Source organism: Crocodylus siamensis, chromosome 8 (assembly GCF_052110815.1).
Source record: "Crocodylus siamensis isolate JL-2025a chromosome 8, ASM5211081v1, whole genome shotgun sequence".
Taxonomy (NCBI): domain Eukaryota; kingdom Metazoa; phylum Chordata; order Crocodylia; family Crocodylidae; genus Crocodylus; species Crocodylus siamensis.
Genome location: NC_143402.1, coordinates 17,134,048 through 17,152,879, shown reverse-complemented (window position 1 = coordinate 17,152,879; position 18,832 = coordinate 17,134,048). Strand labels below are relative to the sequence as shown.

At 44.6% G+C, this 18,832-nt stretch overlaps 1 protein-coding gene across 2 annotated transcripts in view; it reads left to right on the top strand.

Moving 5' to 3' along the window:
- The window catches only part of AMOT (angiomotin), a 77,947-nt gene that overhangs the window by 6,962 nt on the left and 52,153 nt on the right, over positions 1-18,832 (top strand). Inside the window, exon 1 of one of the 2 annotated variants that reach the window (XM_090060080.1) lies at positions 13,057-13,299. The exons of the other annotated variant lie outside the window; for it this stretch is intronic. The gene's annotated coding sequence lies outside the window, so the exon portion shown is untranslated. Of the gene's footprint in view, positions 1-13,056; positions 13,300-18,832 lie in introns of those variants that run through there. 2 annotated transcript variants of the gene reach the window in all.

Below are 18,832 nucleotides of genomic sequence, written 5' to 3'. Positions count from 1 at the left end.
GCAAATGTGTAATTTACTCTAGAGTAAGCCCACCCTGGGCAGGAGGGGATTTGGGAGCAGATTTGCTATTCCTGCCATGTACGGGGATTCAGGAGCAAATCTGCTTCTCATGGCAGCATTCTGCTCTCTCCTCCTCTAGCCCTCCATTGGTCCCCTGTAGCAGCAGCTCTAGGAGGAGCTCTAGGCAGGAAGCACTGATTCCCTGTAGCAGTCACGGGGAGCTCTGGCAGGAAGCATGGAGCCAGGAGACAGCTGTCTCCTGGCTGGGGCTGGGAGATTGTTCCTTGCCCCCAGGAACTGCCTGGTGCTGGGGTAGGCTTCAGTGGCAGAGCTCAGGCAGGGACCATGTCCGCCTGCCCCAGCAGCAGGGAGCTCCCAGCCCTGGCTCCCTAATCAAGGGCAGGGGACTTGGAAAGAGCTGCAGGGGAGGGGCAGGTCCCAACTGCAGGAATTCCCCATCCAGCAGGGGGCTTGCTGCTAGCTGCCCCACTGTCAGATTGAGGCAGGGGCCTGGGACCTGCCCCTCCCCCACGGCTCTTTCCAAGCCTCCTGCTTTGATCACCTGATTGGGACAAAGAGCTGGGACCTGCCCCTGACTGGGACAGTCCCCAGCCAGCTCCAGCTGCATGTGCAGACTTCCCTGTGCAGCCTAAGGCTGGCCAGGAGTGGTCCCCGTCAGCGGCAGGTCCCAACCAGCTCCAGGCTGGGCAGGGAACACTCCCCGTGCAGGGAGCTCCCAGCCCCCACTACCTGATCATGGAATAGGGTCTGGGAGACTGTTCCCAAATGATCATGATCACAGAGCACTCCTGCAATTACATCCTGGAGCTGGGGCTAGGAACAATCTCCCAGCCCCCGGCTGGGAGCTCCCTGCTGTTGGGGCAGGGGGGCATTGTCCCTGACAGAGCTCCAGTGGCAGAGCCTGCCCTGGCAGCAGGCAGCCCCTAGGGGAAGGGAGCAGATCTCCCACCCCCTGCTGCCACACTGACGGGCAGCAAATTTGCTCCTGGATGGCTGACTTCATGTGTTGTACTGTGCAGTAATTACTTGGCAGATAATTTGCTACTTCGATTTGCAGATAGTAAATTAACGGCTGAGTAGAGCAAATTACTGTGCAGTAAAGGTCAGCATGTGTAGATGATGATGCATACTATGCAGTAATTAGCTCTACAGTGCAGACGCGCCCATTGGGTACCAAAATTCCAGATGAGGCACTAGGGAATTTGTTCTACTGCTCTAGCTGGGGAGATGTAGTGCAGATGTGAAATTGGGTGTCTTGAGTATACTGAGCAAATTGTGTGTCCTGATATTGAGCTTTTCTGCCTGCTTCACATACACCAATTTAGACCCTGACAAGAGAGAGCCCTTGAGACAGAGGCCCAGGGGAGATCACACACTGGTAAAAACTCTGGCAGGTGGTCTGTAGTAGTGCCTTGAGTGTTGCTAGGATCAATAGAGCTGAATGATTATAACCCAGGCATTTTTTTAAAAACAGTGATTTTTAGGCATACACACTGCTAATACCTTAGACTAATATCTGTGGAGCCCTTAGAGATCTGGGGAATCAAACATGTTATGTAAGGATCTGATCTAAAGCCCACTGAATTCATCAAAAGATTTCCAGTCTTGATACTCTGTGTTCAGGAAATTAAAAACCCAAACCAAGCCATTTGAAAGCAGTTTGATGTGTATTTAGTTTCCATTACCTAACATAAGTACAGCATCTTTCTATTACCATACTGAAAAAAAGAAAAAGAAACCGAAGAACAAAAAGGTACCTTTGCAAAATAATAAAGGGGAAACAAACTGGCTAAAGCCAGGAAACTCAATCCTAAACTAATGAATGCTCTGTCCTTAACTCACATTGTGTCTTTTGTTTTCCACTCATGAGCTGCACACAGATTCAGTTTGTCTGTTTTAACTCTTTTGAGGCCTACTTTATACAGGTTTTCTTTTTTCGTTTTTTTTACCGGCATAGCTCAATCAGGGGTGTGATTTTTACTGAGGTAGTTACCCTGGTACAATCTCTAGTGTGGATGCACCTATAGCAATGTAAATGTATGTATGAACTGCTTTTTCTTGCCTTCTTGTATGATAAAGTAACTGAGTGTATGGGGTACATTGTCTCATTTAAACTGTACTTTTACATTTAAAACGATAGTGTAACACACCGTGTGTGTATACAAAGCTTGTCTATAACATCTGGAAAATGAGGCGCCATGGATATGCTACTGTTGTAGCTCCATGGTGGAAGCTGTAGTGTAGACAGCATTTTAGTCTACATTTTGATTGCAATACCAGTGACCAGGTTATGATAGCACTGTGCACATGCTAGGGCCTTAGTCGGAAATGTGGAGGAAAAAAACACTGCAGTATAGACATGCCTAGAAGCTGCTGTTGTTTTTACGAAAACAGCATGGATATTGATGGAGCACCGGGGTATAAATTGGAAGATTCAGGGTCATGGCATATCTACTTTCTCGATTTCTATCTAGATGTGGAAGACAGGCAAAGTACCAGAGTATTGGAACAGGGCCAACATAGTGCCTCTCTGAAAAAGCCCCACAAAACAAAACAGAGGACCTTGGGAACTATAGACTGGTCAGCTTCACCTTGATACACAGGAAGTTACTGGAGCATATCATAAGGAAGTCCATGTGCAAGCATCTGGAGGAGGAAAGGCTGATCATGAGCAGCCAGCGTGGATTTACTAAGAACAAATTGTGCCAAACAAACCTGATCTCTTTCTTAAACGGTAACTACTTGGGTGGATGAAGGGAATGCTGTGGATATAGTGTATCTGGACTTCATCAAGGCTTGAATTTTGATCTTCTCACAATCAAATTGGAGAAATGTGGGCTGGAAGGTAGATAAAACAATTGGTTTGATTGCCACAGGCGAAGGGTAATTATAAATGGATCCAGGTCAGTATGGATCCATACAGGCAGGAGGTTTCAAGTAGAGTCCCATGGGGATCTGTCCAGGGCTCAGTACTGTTGAACATATTTATTAATAATTTTGATCTTGGAATAGAGAACTTCTTCAGCAAATTTGCGGGTGACATGAAACTGGAAGGATTGCAAATGTATCGGAGGAGAGGAGCGCAATTCAGAAGGATCTTGACAGATTGAAAAGCTAGGCTAACAGGAGCTAACAGGATGATGTTCAGTCCTGACAAATGCAAGGTGCAGTACCTCAGGAAGAAAAATCAATGACACAAAAACAAACCAAGTGACACTCAGCTAGATGGCAGTAGTGTAGAGAAGGGTCTTAGGAGTCTAGGTAGCTCACAGACTCGATATGAGTTTGCAGTGTTATGCAGCTGCACAAAGGCAAATATGGTTTTCGGATGCATCAATACAAGAGTTAGGTGCAAGGCATAGGAAGCGATAGTGCCTTTTTACTTGGCATCAGTTAGGCCTCATCTAGCATATTGTGTGTTGTTTTAGGCTCCACATTTTAAAAAGGGACGTGGAGAAGTTAGAGTCCAGAGGTGGGCAACAAAAATAAAGGGCTTGGAAGACAAGTCATATGAGGAAAGATTGAAGGAAACAGGCATGTTCATCTTGCAGAAAAGGCGCTTAAAAGGGGACATGATAGCATTCTTCAAATATAGGAAGGGCTGCCATAAAGAAGAGGGAAAAACCCTTTTCTCTCTTGCTGCAGAGAGCAGAATGCAGACCAATGGCTTGAAGTTGCAGCAAAATAGATTTAGACTGGGTATCAGGAAAAACTTCTCCGCTGTCAGAACAGAGAGGCAGACTGCTGAGGATAGTTGTGGACTCTCCGTCACTACAAGTGTTTGAGACAAGCATTTGGCCAGGGATGATCTAGGAGTGCTGCTGTCTGTGTTCCTCGATGCTTATTTCCCATGCTTCTGGGCTTTGCTGGTTGCCACGTTGCTTCTCAGAAGCATTGGAAATTGGCTGCAGCCAAGGCTGGGGATTTTGACTGGGGTCTGACAGTGCTACTAACTTAAACCCAAAAGTTCATGGTTAGAGGGTCTTGTCTGTCTGTTCAGGGTCAGAGAGAACACCATGTTTGGTGTTAAGAAGGAATTTCACCCCATTGTCAGATTGGTACGGAGAGAGAGAGAGAGGGAGAGAGAGAGGGAGTGTGGTGGGGGGTTGCCTTCTTCTGCAGCAGGGGGCATGTTCCTTGGATCTCTCAAGCTTATTTTAACAACCCTCAATGGCAGCAGGACATTGGTCACCGTTGTCCCCGTTTTACCTGTGGCAGGTTAGCGTTGTGTTTTGTGGTTGCGTCAGGGTTGACTGTAGTTTTACTAATGGGTTGGACAATGGATTTGTTTAGGTTAGTATGGCTAGGGATGATCCTGCCTCTGGCAGGGGGTTGGACAAGATGATGTCTGGAGGTCCTTTCCACCCCTACTTTTCTGTGATTCTAGACTATTTAGTAGCAACACAAGGTTTTTTTTCCTACAGTAAACGGTGAAGAGATTGCCACCTAAAATAATGACATTTATTTCTGTGTGGTTCAGATGATAAAAGATGGTTTCTGAGTGAGCAAAGATACTGATAATAAGGGCCAGCTATAGTCATGTCTCCTCTTAAAAGTGACTGTTATGTTTGAAGGGGTGTAGGTTGTAGCTATGTTGGTCTAAGGACATAGGCAGGCAAGGTTTTTTGGGTGAATCTGATATCTTTTATTAGACCAACTTCAATAGTTTATGTTTGAAAGAATTTAACTAGCTGTTTGGTAAGTTGAAATGAATCAAATTTGTATCCCATTTAAAATGAAAATGGCGTTTTCTTTTTAAAAGATAATTCTTTTTGTTTCTTCTGCTTCTTACTGGTTTATTCAACTGGTATTGCCAGCAGAGTGTGCTGGTGTCCTTTCACAACCCGGAGCCTGCCTCTGAAAAGGACTGGGAAAATGTGATCATCATACTTTGTTTAGGGTTGTTGCTTGTAGCATGTTGGTCTAAGGACACAGGCAGACAAGCTTCTTTGGATGGATGTGATATCTTTTATTAGACCAACTAGTTAATTAACTAATTAGCTGGTCTAATAAAAGACATCACATCTACCCAACCTCCTCCGCCTATCCCACTTCGTTATAATTTTTATTGTTTAGGAATACAGTTGTCTGACAATTACTGGCCTGTTATCTCTAATTGCCATTTATCTTCTTTGAAATTCCATTAAAGAAAACATGTAATTATTATTCTAAAAGTAATCCATTTGTTTAAAAAATGGTGCCAGTCATGTTTTTTGCTTTTTCTATGTAACTTTACATGGTTTGTCTCTAGCACAGGTTATCTAAATTTTTAGATAATGTATTCTACTTCATTGCTGCTTCTTAATTTTGTGTTCAAAGAATCAGTTTAACATGCAACACACCTAGTGATTGGATCTGGCCCCGAGTCTATAATTAGTTCATCTTGGGTACAAGGGTCATTTAAGAACTGAAGTTGTATTCGAACCTATGCTTGGGAATAGGATACAAAATTTAATTAGGTCTTTTCCAACTCTCAGGTCTATGATTCTGACCCCAGTTTTAAAATTTGGTCTGCAAAGGAAAGGATTTAAATACAAATGGACTTGTGCTTCCTTTTCTTCTTCTTTTTAAAGATTTATTCAAAAGGCATTAAGGTAGACTTGTTTTTTTCTATTTTTGTCAGCAATTTAGTTTTTTCATTTTTGGTAGACTAAGGAATCCTGGGAATTAAGGTTCGTCAAGTCTGGTCCTACTGGGGAACTACTAAAGGTGTTAGAACATATTCTAATGCAAGTCCTCTGTCTTAGTACCAACACTTTAGCAATGACTTCCTTTCTTTAAACTGTTCATTAGCTAAAGTTAGACAGCAGTTGACAACACTAACAACAAACAAGATTTAAAATCCTTTCCCCTCTCACTTGGTGAACTTTTATTCTCTTGTGGTTTCATTATTAAGTTCATTTTCCAATCATTGTAGATTCCCCAGAGACTTTCCATTTAGTTCTGAGGTCACTGCAACCAGTGGTTTGTGGGATGATACATGGGCCTGGAGACAGAGCACTCCTTGACTGAACTTTCTGTGGCACTTGCTCTTGACAGCTTCCCACAAGTACAGTAGTTCAGTAGCATAACACACTCCACTGATGGTCTTTTCTGCTGAAAAATAGTCAGTCGTGATTGATAACCCCTTTACTTCCCCTCTCCCCTTCCTGTAATTGGCTAAGACCTTACTGATGTTCATCTTGAATTTCTTGTGATGTCTACCATGTGCCCTGCTGTTGGTCTCAGGCTCAAAGTAGTGAACCTATGTCCTGTCACAAGATAGCTCATGATTTTTTTTCTAAGTTTGCTTGCAGTTGCCCTGGGCACCCACCTTGGTGATACCACTCTCATGCCCAAGTCTTCACTAAGGATAGCGTGCACTAACTGTCCCTTACTTGCACTTGTCCATTCTTCTTGTATCATTCAGCACCATCTTGCGGACTGCATCAGCTTGTTTTGGTGCGGTGGTCTCTGCTGCGTCCTGACCTTGACAGACCCTTGGCCAAGAATCTCACTCATTTAAAATTCAGCTGTCCAATTTGTTACTGTTATGTACAAGGGGATATCTCTCCCCATTACTTCCACTCTTAATGGGTTTGCTTTGGGGTCAAGTCTTTCTTATGGACTGACCTGAGCACTACTCTCATTTTGTTCTTCACATAAAATCCGAAAAAAAGGAGATTACTTCACTTTAATGTGTCCTTGTGCAGCTTCTATAACCAGAAAATGTCTGCTAGTGAGAAACGCATCAAAAGATATGTACTGATATGGGAAATCTGTTGGGCCCTAACATATGACTCAGTAGGTCAGACCAGATACTTTAACACTCCCTGCTATTCAAGCAAACTTCCTGGGCATGGATAGGGCATGGATACATCCAGATAGCAGCCGATGCATTTAATTTAATTTTCTGTAGCTAATGCTGATAAACAGCTGCTGACTCTGAGACCTATGTTAGAAAGGCTCTGTCGAAGGGAAACTGAGCTCACCCATTCTAGAACATCCCTTACAGACTGTAGCTGAGGAGTGATTTATGTGAGGAACATAGTCACTCATTTTATTTTCCGTTTCCAGTGGGGTATCGGGCCCCCGTTGTTTCCACCAAGGCTCAAGAGTCTTCTGTAGTGGGCTGGGAACTGGGTTAAAGAACCACATGTAAACCGAGTTCAGCTTAGTAAGGACATAGTGTAGCGCAGACATTTTAAAATCTGTGTGCTCCTGCCTATGCTAGCTTGCCGAACCCAGAGTTTGCTAGAACCATTTTATTTAATTCAGTGTAAAACCCAGCATCAATAGGGCCTCAGTAATTATGTACCCCACAGCAGTTGGCTAAGTTATGTTCTCATTAATTTTTTATTGTGTAGAATTAGCAGACTAATAAACTGGTGTAGAAAGATATCACAAGTACTTAGAGGGGAAAGTAACTCATAATTTATGTCTGTTCTGAAACACAAACATTTCCTAATAACCCCAAACATATTAGGTTTTCCACTGGAAAACTGATGCCTATCTGATGAAAGCTTGCAGAAAAGGACAGTTTTCTTGTGATTACCCAGTTGGTCTAATAAAAGGTATCATTTTGGAACTAAGAGTTCTAGTTTTTGGTATGTCTGTCTCATGAGGAATACTAGCCTGTTGCAGATAGCATTTACTTTTGCTGGTTCAGGTGGATTGACTTTTTTTTTTTTTTTAACACAATGCATTTTAACACCACCTTCATCCAAGGACAGCTTCTCGGGCCACGTCCAGACAAGTGCAGCCATGCGGTATGTGGCGCCACAGACATGTCTGTGGTGCCGCATACCACATGTTCAGTTGTTCTCCATGCTGCAAGGGAGCAGTGTAGAGGGTTGTTTTTGACCCCTGGATATTTAGGGGTCAAAATGCCCATGGGAATAAAAGCAGAGTGGCGCACACAGCATCAGCGTGTGCTGCCCAAAGCCGGAGCCTGGCTAGTTGAAGCCACACTCCGCTGCCAGCCAGGCTCTGCACGGCAGGATCACTGCTGCTGCAGCCCTAGACAGTTGGTCCCTGGGATCCCAGGTAAAGCTGCTGGGGCCAGCCCCGTGCTGGTTCCTACCCCACCTGGGGTAACATGCTGCATGCCAGAGGACAGTGGCACAGGCATTCCCTGGGGATAACTAGTGGCAGCACAAGGTGTGGTGTGCTGCTGCTGGTTTTCTCAGGAGAATCAAATATCCATGCACATCTGGACGCGGCCTCGGGGCTTTCTTTGTGTATTGTGACCCACTAGATACAACACAGCAAGTTTCCTGAATTCTAATACTGGCTCAACCCACTTAATTTCTTCTTTGTCAGCAAGGTTTACATCAAGGCTTCTGCTATTGGCCTGGAAAAAATGCTTTTTCCCCTGGAGGCATCATTTGGCTCTTTTGTTCACCTTGCCTCCTTCTGAAGTTCTGGACATTGGTCACAGCTAGAGATAGAAGTTTGGCTGAGGTATGCTGATGATCCTGCTCATACTTAAAATCTCTCAGACACCTGGCTGGTGGGTCTTGCTCCCATGCTGAGGGTCAAAGCAGCTACCTGATCTGGGGTCAAGAAGGAGTTTTTCCCCCCCCCCCCAGGTCATTTTTTTGACTTTTTGGAAACATGGGGTACGGTCCTTTTCCTAGGATCCTCCCAGCACATGTTAACCTAACAAATCCCTGCAGTTTAAAGGGCAGTGTCTTTGTCTACCCTGCTCACTACTCCCCTCTGCATTGCAGAAATGTTTGTTAGCAGGGTGCTTTGTGGCTTTGTGGTACGAGGGGAGTCAAAGTGGGTGAACACAGGGGCCTGGACTAGATGTCCAAGGAGGCCTCTTCTAGGTTGGCGTTCTTCCTACCAGATAGATGTAGTGACCTCAGTCAAACCACTTCACTTGGCTGCACAGATCCCTTCCTAGTACAGTGGCAATGATGATTTTTATCTAGCTTTGTTTTTATTCTTATTTATAGATCCCCGAGGCACAAAGCTATTACAATTCTTCTTGTACCTACCGTACGTTCCCCCTGGATAGCGCACTCAGGATTATTGATTCAGTTAGTGATAAGAGTAAGGACAAGGAAATAGGCTCCGTGTTCCTGTTCCTTGGTTCCTGTACATTTGTGACATTTCTTAGCTTCAGCATCTTTTCTTGTTCTTTTCTATATTAATTTTTTTAATAGCAGGCTATTATTATGGTTTGTATGGGATGGTTTGGCTAGGGCTGATCCTGCCTCGGGCAGGGGCTGGACTAGATGGCCTCTGGAGGTCCCTTCCTGCCCTCCTTCTGTATAAACCTATGATTATATCATTCAGTCTACAGCTTCCACCGATTTCTGGAAATTCATACATTGCTGAATGAAATAAAGATACTGGTGGCCAGAGTCGTCTTTGGTTGCTTTCTTCTGGTCAGTCAGTACCTGGTGATGGACATCCCAAGCCTGGGAGAGTGCCTGGATGTGGAAAAGGCAGTATAGCCACCCACTCCAGCAGCCTCCAGTGCCAAGGGTGGGTTGGGGACATGGTCAGAGTGCTGCAGTGGTGTTTAGTCTCTGTTGGTATAAAGGCCTCTGAGGCCATAGCCAACAGTGTATTTTCTGTGCTGCGGTGGAGCTTGTGTGGAACTGGCTTGTAAATCAAAGATCTGCAGACAGTTCACTTACATCCCCTCAAAGACCATAAGACTAGGCCGGGACTGTGACCCATGTAGTGGATCAGCTTTCTGAACTCTAGCTGCAGAGAAGGAAAGATAGCAAGGCTGCAGTGATTACTGAAGGAAGAAACCGTAAAAGGAGGAATTTTAAAGAATGCAAAAGGCAGCCACTCCAAAATTGTAGGTGGAGGGATTCCAGTTTACTCCAACACTCTTTTAGGAGGAGGACAGGGTAGAGATTTATTTTCCCACTTCCAAATTGTTTCCACAGTGATATTTATCTTCTGTCTTTTAGTGCATTTAATGTAACCTTTGCATGATTGCATAACTTGGCCTGAAAATGCTGGAGTGGCTATTAAGAACCCCTTTCTTGTGCTGTTTCCTGAATTCCCACATTGCAGCATGATCTATGTATGGAAAACTGCTAGCTTCCTTTATCTGGCAGTGGGTTTGCCAGGGTGGTGCTTCAGTTTGAGTACTGAGCTGGGTGGGAATGTGGGGAAGGAGAGGATGCAAAGGAAGAGCATTTTATAAAGGGAATTTGGATTTCATACATCTGTCTTTGCTATTTTCCTGTTCAGATAAAGCTGTTATCTCTGATTGCATGGTTTAAGCGCAAGCTGCACTGGTGTTTTTTAGAATAAACAGAGGAACAGGACTTGAGGTTAACATGCCTCAAGCAAGGCTAAACATTTGTCGGAGTGAAAATTAAGCCGCATTTTTTCTTTGCTCAGGATCTTCCCATCATCACCTTTTGGCGACACAAGCAGGAGACAGGATATGTGGTGGGGTCATTTATTTTATAAATCTTTATATTAATCTAACTGTAGCTATATATTTCCAATGCACGCCTTGCTGTACCATCTAGCAAACGTGCTTTGTCTAGTTTTTTACATTTGCATACTGTAACGGCATGGGATTTTTAATGAATTGTTTCCATGTGTTTCCCTATTTGTTTTTCTGAAATTTTCTATGAAATGAATTTCAATTACAAGGGAGATAAATAATCTATTTCTACATGCATGCATTTGGGATTTGTGGGGGGTTTGCTTAGTCTTTCTGAAATTGCTTCCAGATTTTTTAAATTGTAGATTTCTGAATATTTGTAAAGAACTGTCTTCTGCACAAAGCATTTGAAAGATGCAGAGTCAAATCTTGTGAGGAATCCCACTGAACTGACTGCAGTGGGTGAAACTCAGGATTTGACCTCAGGCCAATAGGAACTGAAGACTAGAGAGCACACGAAAAGGAACATAACTTTGTATGATCAGGCCCAGAAGTTGAGACTATTGCAGGGTGTTAATGTTTTGTATGACATGTGCTGAAAATATGAAGGGGTGGGGGGTGGGGAGGAGATAAAATGCTGTGGTGCATGGACTTCTTGCCTCTTATTTTTCATTGTTGTCATTCTTTAAATTGCAAGTTAGTGAAAAGAGCCGGTTACAAACCAAACACCATCACTCCAGTAATCTCCATCCTGCTTTCACAGACAATGAAATGAGTTCACACAGAGGAGATTTTGCAAACAAAGGATTAGAGAGTTATTGTATGTAGATGTGGGGTGAGGAACTGAATTGAGAGACCACAAGGTAATATTATTTGTACTTAAATGGGTCCTGCTGAAGGAGGACCCATGTGAGAAAAGAAGCCATCTTTGTCATCACCCGGCCTTGTTTACCCGTGGTATCTACCTTGATTACAGCCCTAAGTGCAGGATAAGACAAAACCGTTGGTACTACTGGAGCCAACCCCACTTTCGAGCTCCTGCACCAGTGCAAAGAACAGTTTCCCCTGTCTATGCTTGAGGTTTGTACCGCTGCAAACTCGTACCAGTGGCATTGCACATTCTGAAGCGTTCAGAAATCATTGGTCAGACTTCCCCAAAACAGCCAGCTTTGATTGAACTGCAGGAGGTGGCAGCACCACAAAGACCTGCTGAAGTCTAAAGAAGACTTTCAGTGCCTCCTGTTCTCAGCTGGACGTTTCAGGTGCAATCCTGGAGGACAACTGCTCCTGCAGGTGTACAGCCCTATGTAGGACAGGCCCATATTTGATGGATTGCTTTTACTTTTAAAATAAAATCATCTTATTTAAAGGGGCTTGTCCTTAAGTGCCCGGTTAAAATGCATTTATTTAGTCATCTTCTATTTTTGCCCTGCTTTCAATTATTTTTAGCATTTGGCCAGCAAAAATGATGAGTCAGAACTTTAGCTGATGTAAACTTGATGGAGTCTCACATAGCTGGCACAGACTGGGTCTGATGTTTTTTAAATCTTGGAGCCCTAACCTGAAAACATCCCTGGGGGCTAATTTACTCAAGTGACTGACTTGCTGCTTCTCCTGGTGCTCTGACTCTAGCACTGATGCCCTGATAAATCAGGCCAAAGAAACCTGGATCACTATGCATAGATTAATAACCATGAGTAAGTGTTGCACAGATCCATGTTGCATCACAGGAGCCTCTGCTACCTCATGTGAGTGTTAATACTTATAAAAGTTCATTAGATGAAAGGTGATAGCCAATATGTATTTATATAGAGAATAGCGATTGTATGGTATAAGTAAATGAGTTATGTTCTTTATATTTTTTAATGAGCATAGATATTGCTCGTATACACACACACTGCGTATGCATATATGCATGCGTGCATGTTTATATGTGTGCATGCATCTGCAGGCGTGTATTTGTGTGCATGCATGTTTATATATGTGCATGCATGTGTACACCTGTGTGCATGCATAACCATGCTTGTACATATATTATATGTGTGCGTGCGTGCATGCACGTGTGGGTGTGTATATACACATGTGTAGATGTGTGTGTAATTGGCTAACATTGGATTTTTTGTAGCCTAGCTGTTCCCCTCCTCACCCCCATCCCTCTCATGTTAGTCCCTTGCTCCGGCGATCTGTATTTCCCTACTGGTTTCGTCATCTCTTTGGATTTATAACTCTTAACATCTACTCATAAAATGCAATCTTTTTTTTTTTTTTAAATTCCCTTGTATTCCAAGCCAAATTAGCCAAACCGAATTCCAAATCCCTGAGTCAGTCCAGACCCATAAGCGGCCTTATTACTAGCAAACATCCTCCAGGCCCGTTTGGGGGTTCAGATGTTCCCAAACCCTTCGGCGGGCATCCCGCATGCAGGCCCCCGCCCGGAGGCATCGGGATGCCCCGAGTTCCGCCTGCCTCAGGAGCCAGCCGGGGAGCAGCCCCCCCTTTGCACGGAGCGGGGCTCACGGGCCGTGCCCCGGGCACACGAGGTGCGTGTGTCACGTCTGCTCTCTCAGCTGTAAAACCTCCGGCGTCCCGCGCCGGGCCCCGCGCCTCTGGCAGCCCGCCCCGCGGGGCGCCGCTCGGGCCCGGGGGCGTCTCCCGCCCCGGGCCCGCCGCACAATAGAGGCTTGTGTCGGCGGCTCCGGTTTGTCCCCTCCCCGCCCGATTGACAGGCGGGGCCGCCAACGCGAGCGGCGGCCGCGGGGCCGGGCCCAATGGAGCCGCGGGGCCGGGGCCGGGGCGGGCGCTGCGGCGCCCAACTCGGCGGGAGCCGGTGCCTTGGATGCGGCGGCGGAGCAGCCCCGCGCGGGACCGGAGCTGCCTTCCCGCCCCCCGGCCGTGCGCGGCCCCCAGCGGCGGCGCCGAGCCCGCGCGAGGTGAGCCCGCGGGAGGCAGGCGGCGGCGGGCGCCCCGGGGCGCAGCCCTGGCTCTTGCGGGGAGGGCGGCAGGCTCCCCCTGCCGTGCCGGCCCTGGGGGAGGTCTGAGGGGGACATCCAGCGGGATTGCTTCTGCTTCGGAGGGTGGGCGCAGCCCCCGACTAGGTCATCCCCGCCGAGGCTTTGTCTAGGACCACCGCTCTGGGTGCCCTGTTGCAGGGCTTCACCACCCCCCGAGGGAGAAAGTTTTTCCTCGTCTCCAGTCTAGACTTCCCGTTGCTGCAACTTTGTTGCTCCCTGTTGTGTCACCGGAGAGCAGCTCCATCTTCTCTGGAGCCCTCCTTCGGGGAGCTGAAGGCTGCTATTCAATCCCCTCTTAGCCCTCTCTTGTTCGCCGGCAGGCGGGAGAGTGGGTTCGTGCGTGCGCGGGGATCATCTGGGCTTTCACTAGATTTCTCCTCACTGCACTGACAATAGTTATACATTGACAGAAGTGTTTTTACTGTCAGTTCTTCGATGTAAAAGGTCGGTCACCGATGCCCAAGAAGTCAGGCGTGGGCCTGTCTATAACAGGATATTTAACTGTCAGGCACTTTTGATATGCGTGGGGCTGTACAGAGCCTAAATGAAGTTAATGATTGCAGGAAGTTTTTAATATACCTAGGAGTGACAATACAGCATGACCATCTGGATGAAACCCTGTGCCCAAAGCAGGGCAACTGTATGTTTTGTGGCTCGCTTCTCTCTCGTGTATTAGTGTCCAGCCATCTTGCAGGTACATTGTGGTCCAGGTGTGCTGTTAGTCTTGTGGGCTTGTCACTTGATCTCCCCCTGCTCTGCCTTTCGTGTCCAGTGTGAGAGCTGCCAGGCTTGTGTGTCAGCGAGAGCTGTGCGATGCTGCATCCGGAGGGTGCAGGGACTGCTCCTCTCCATGCAGCATCACGGTTCTGCATTGAAAGGCGTACCATCCCCTTAAAGCAGACCTGGTTGCTTCTGCAGCCTTCTCCTTTCCGCTGGGTTTTGCTATAGTAAATGCAGGAAATGCCATGTTCGAGTTTGCTACATTTCCTGCTCATCTTCCTTTGCTTTCGAGAGGAGGCCAAAAGGGAAGTGGGAGAGATTTCCTGTTCACCTCCCAGGGAATGGGGTGATGAGGCAGTATCCTTCAAACCAGTGGATCTCCTGAGATCTGCAGACCTTGATATTTCTGTTTGGCTGCCCTGTCTGCAGTAGGAGACAACTGGGAAATTTGTCCCAGGCGTAGACTTTCTGGGTTACCTGGGCCGGCTGGTTTTTGAATGGGTCACAAATGACTTTTCCATAAAACTTACTAATTTTCTTTTCACTTGAGAATCATAACAACACTCATGAAGTGCAGAACTATAACTAGAAACCTTCCGGAGCCTCTTAATTCGTTATCCTCCAGGGGACTGATGCCCCAATTCAAGAACTTGTCTTCATCCTGAAAAATGTCTGCAGGTAGCACTGCTGTATCCCCAGCACCGCTCATCAGGGAAGCAGAATGCAATGATTGTGAATCTGGTTGTGAATTTATAGGGTGGCCGCTGCCTCAGTCTCCAGACAAAATTGGGGGTGACAAAGATGGTCTCTCCTTTGGTAGGGTGCTGAATCAGGTCCCAGGGCACAACTTTTATGCTACTTCTGCACTTCCAAGGTGGCATCTGACATCATTGGTTCTCTTCTGCTCATGGAAATGGAGCAAAGATTATTTTGGCCGTTGCCAACCTGACGATCAAGCAGCTGTGAATTGAGTGTATGGTGTATACTCTAGTGCTGAATGCCACAGCGAGGTCAGTAGGCCATCCCTTACCTGTGATTTGAATACCTGGGTTCTCAACAGCGTGAGGGCAGGCGATTTGTATGTACTTGAGAGTTAAGTTCAAGAAATCACATTTCATAGGTTACTAGACTGAGTGCCTGGAGAGGGTATGATGCGAGATTCCTATGGAAAGGGTGGGTAAGTCCTTTTATCTCTGCCCCCTCCCCAAATGATGTTATATGACCAGGGTGTCTTTAGAGATTATTTTAAATTCTTTAACTTCTTTACATTCAAGGGAGTTACAGGGAAACACTTTGAGGCACTTTTGTCAAGTTCCGTTAGAGTTATGATGGAATATACGGCACTCGTAATAATAGCCGACAGGAATTAAAGTTTTGTTTTGTTTTTTAGATGCAAAATGATTCATAATGCCTGGGCTCTTCAAGTTGGGCTTAACAGTGTGTGCAAACATTGCCATCTGGTAGGGATCTGTCTGGGATAAATAAAATCTATGTTTGTAAATGAAGGCTTGCACTTTTAGATGTATCCTGATTAGCACAAGTTTATAAAGCAATCCCAAGACTCTCAGAATAGACATACAGGGAATTTAACATTGGTTTTCTCTGTTTCCTCACTTCTCCCCCTTTTAAACCAGCTGTCTTCATATGGCATGTGATAACAGGATGGCAGCAATTTGGTGCCATGCTTTCCAAATGATGTCAGTGAAACACGTGATTTTTGCAAATTCGCTTTTTTGTGTTCTTTTTTTGCCGCCAAACATGGCAGGAAATGATGAGTTTGTCGGTGGGGGTAAACTTCACACACAGGGGTACACTAGTCCATGTACAGCGCCTCTCACAATTAGATTCTTCTGGTCCACAAACAAGGCTCTTCTGCAGTACACGACAATTAAGTAAACCTCCAGATTTCCTGTCAGGGACGGATTTGTTTTTTTTTCTACATGATGCCAGGTATTTGACAATGATTCAGAACACCAATATATCAAAAGTATAGCAGTGCTTCCTTATTTCAGATTATTAACTGTAAAGGATAGTCCAAATGAGAAATTACCTCTTCCACACTAATATGAAAATAGCGTTTATCTGAATGAACCCATCTTTGAAAACCTCTTTAGGGGCAAGCCACTCACTCTCATTTCTTCATTCACTTTTGTTGATGGCTTTTTAAAAGGGCTCTTGATTTTTATCCCACTGAAAGTACAACTGTTTCTAAATGCCAATAAGATTTTGTTTAGAACTTGGCCTGACCTAAAAGCCCAGTGGTTTATCACCTGTAAACAGATGGATTTTGGATCCAGAGCTGAATGTTGTATGGCTTAGGCCATGTTTTAAATTATAAAGGGAAATCATGTCCTTGTTCTTGGACTGGTAAATGTTCCCCACCCCTGGATGATGTTCCCTCTTCCCATAATACTTCTAAAATTGAAACAGGATGCTTTCTTCCCTTCTCTCCCTCTGCCCCCCTCCCACTGTTAAACATGTATCCCTATTTTCATAACTTTTTGGTGCTAGGGGCAGATTTTTTTGGTTGGGGAAAATCTCCCAGAAGGTTTTCTAAAAGGGAAAAAAAGCCTTAAAGATTTTTTCCCCCTGTCATTGTGGGCAATGTAGTGGGAGTGGAATGTCCTCTGTTGCCAATGTTTGCTGCTAGGTATCCCCCTTCCATGGAGACCAAGTGTTTGCAATAGTGTGAGAACAGCCATTCTCCGTTGACTGGCAATGAGGTTGAAGGCTCCCCCTCTTGTTCCATTCAACTGGAATACAGTGAGGATTTGGCCGTCTTGGTCCTTTGTACAAGTGATCCAAATTGCCTGTAGCTGTCGGTATAAAGCACCAGTCAGCGGAGGAACTGAGATTCAGTCCATTGCATTGAATCCAGTCCACAATAAGCGGGACAATTTTCTGTTTCCAGGAATTTTATTTATTTTTTTGCTTGTTTTGTCTAACTCAGGGTTGTTTACTTGGGTGGACTTGCATTTATCTCTCTTTCCTGTTCTGTACTCCAGAGGGCATCGCTGGGGTTTAACTCCTTCATATTGGAGGTTAACATTTTGCACTGGGCACTAAATTATTATTTTCCTTCCATATTAATTTAATCAGCTGAAAACTATATTTAGATTGTTGTCTTTATGAGAGAACAGGCAATTGAGTTTCCTCTGAATTTAGATTGACCACATGATGCACTCATTTGTAAGCTTTCTTAGTCCAGAGAGGGAGTCCTGAAGCTGTTTTGGATCGCAGACTCCTACACACAAACCTACAGGCCATGTACCGTGAGGAAGTCTTTGAGTTTGTTTGGGATTTTTTTTGTTTTTTTGCAAAATAATTTGACTCATTCTTTGCATACCTCTAATTTACTGATTGGCAATTTGTCTATATGAATACAATTAAGTATAGTAGGAGACATGATAAAAAAACAATATTCCTATAATTTGCTTATAAAGTCTGCTCTGTTAAATTGTAGATTAAATTTTAGGAGCTCAGGCAAAAATTTCTCAAACTAACCTAGCAGTAAGTAATAAAACAGTGAGGAACATAAAGTCAATTATCTTTCAAATATATAGTGTAGTTGATCTCTTCCCTGCTGTTAAACCCCCTGAGTGGAATTTTGCAAAGGCAATGTAATTTGTGTTTAAACAACCAGGCATGTTTTCAAAATAACATATCCAGATATTATCATAGAAATGAGTAAATAAATAGCCATTCAGTGTAAAGCACACAGTTGAAAAATCAGTGAATGAAGAGTGGATTTATGGCTTTGCTCTGCTAGAGTTGATGAGTGACATTAAAAAAAAAATAGAAACTAACAATACACCTTTTGCAAGCAGCATGCAATATAGAGTTATCCAAAGTTTGTTTTAAAATATCATATTCATATTGTGATGAGTATTTGCTATGCTGACTAAGTGAATGAGGTACTTGTGCTGGAATCTCGCTCAGTGATTTATGGGGGAAAGTTGATGCTAAACAGGCTACCTAATTTTATTTTGGCTACCCGTGACAAGTGGCTGACAGGTCTCGTTCTTGTGCCTGACAGGTTGTGTCATAGATTTGATGTGGAAAATGCAAGTGCTGTCTCCATGCTTGGAACAGCCAAATCCTCGTGCGTTTTCCTGACACACCACTCTGTCCTCGGTTTGCTTTTCTGCAGAGGATGCTCAGGGATAAGCTCTGCCATTCATACCTTTATCCCCATTACTTTTAAGGTCCCAGGGAGACTTGTTTAATTTATATGACAAATAGCAAGCTTCTATTAAAGAAAACCCCCAGAGCACCAAAGAGTGCCATAGAATCCAAATCATTCAACTACATTTTAAAGCAAAATATGTGAAAATCATATTAATACTTAGTTATTTCCCCTGTAACAATGGAACATGCATATGATATGATTACAATGTAAAACCAAGACCTTGGGATGAGAAGATCCCTTTTGCCTGCATCACCTACAGGAGTTTGTGAGCATGCATGCCTTTGTGTAGCCATACCTCAGGTCACAAGTCTTTGATCATAAGTTTTGTACCATGGACTTGTTTAATTGTTTTTGTTGTTATTCAGGGAACAATTCACTATGGCTTTTTTAAATTGAACGTTCATTTTGATGCCTCTTAACCCATCAGTGACAACATCAGTTCCCACTTGTTGCACATTTCTAGTAGAACTAAACACATTTCTTTTATTATATTCTATGCCCAAAACTAACCCTCGTAGCAGGAACCCAGAGCCCAGTATGAAT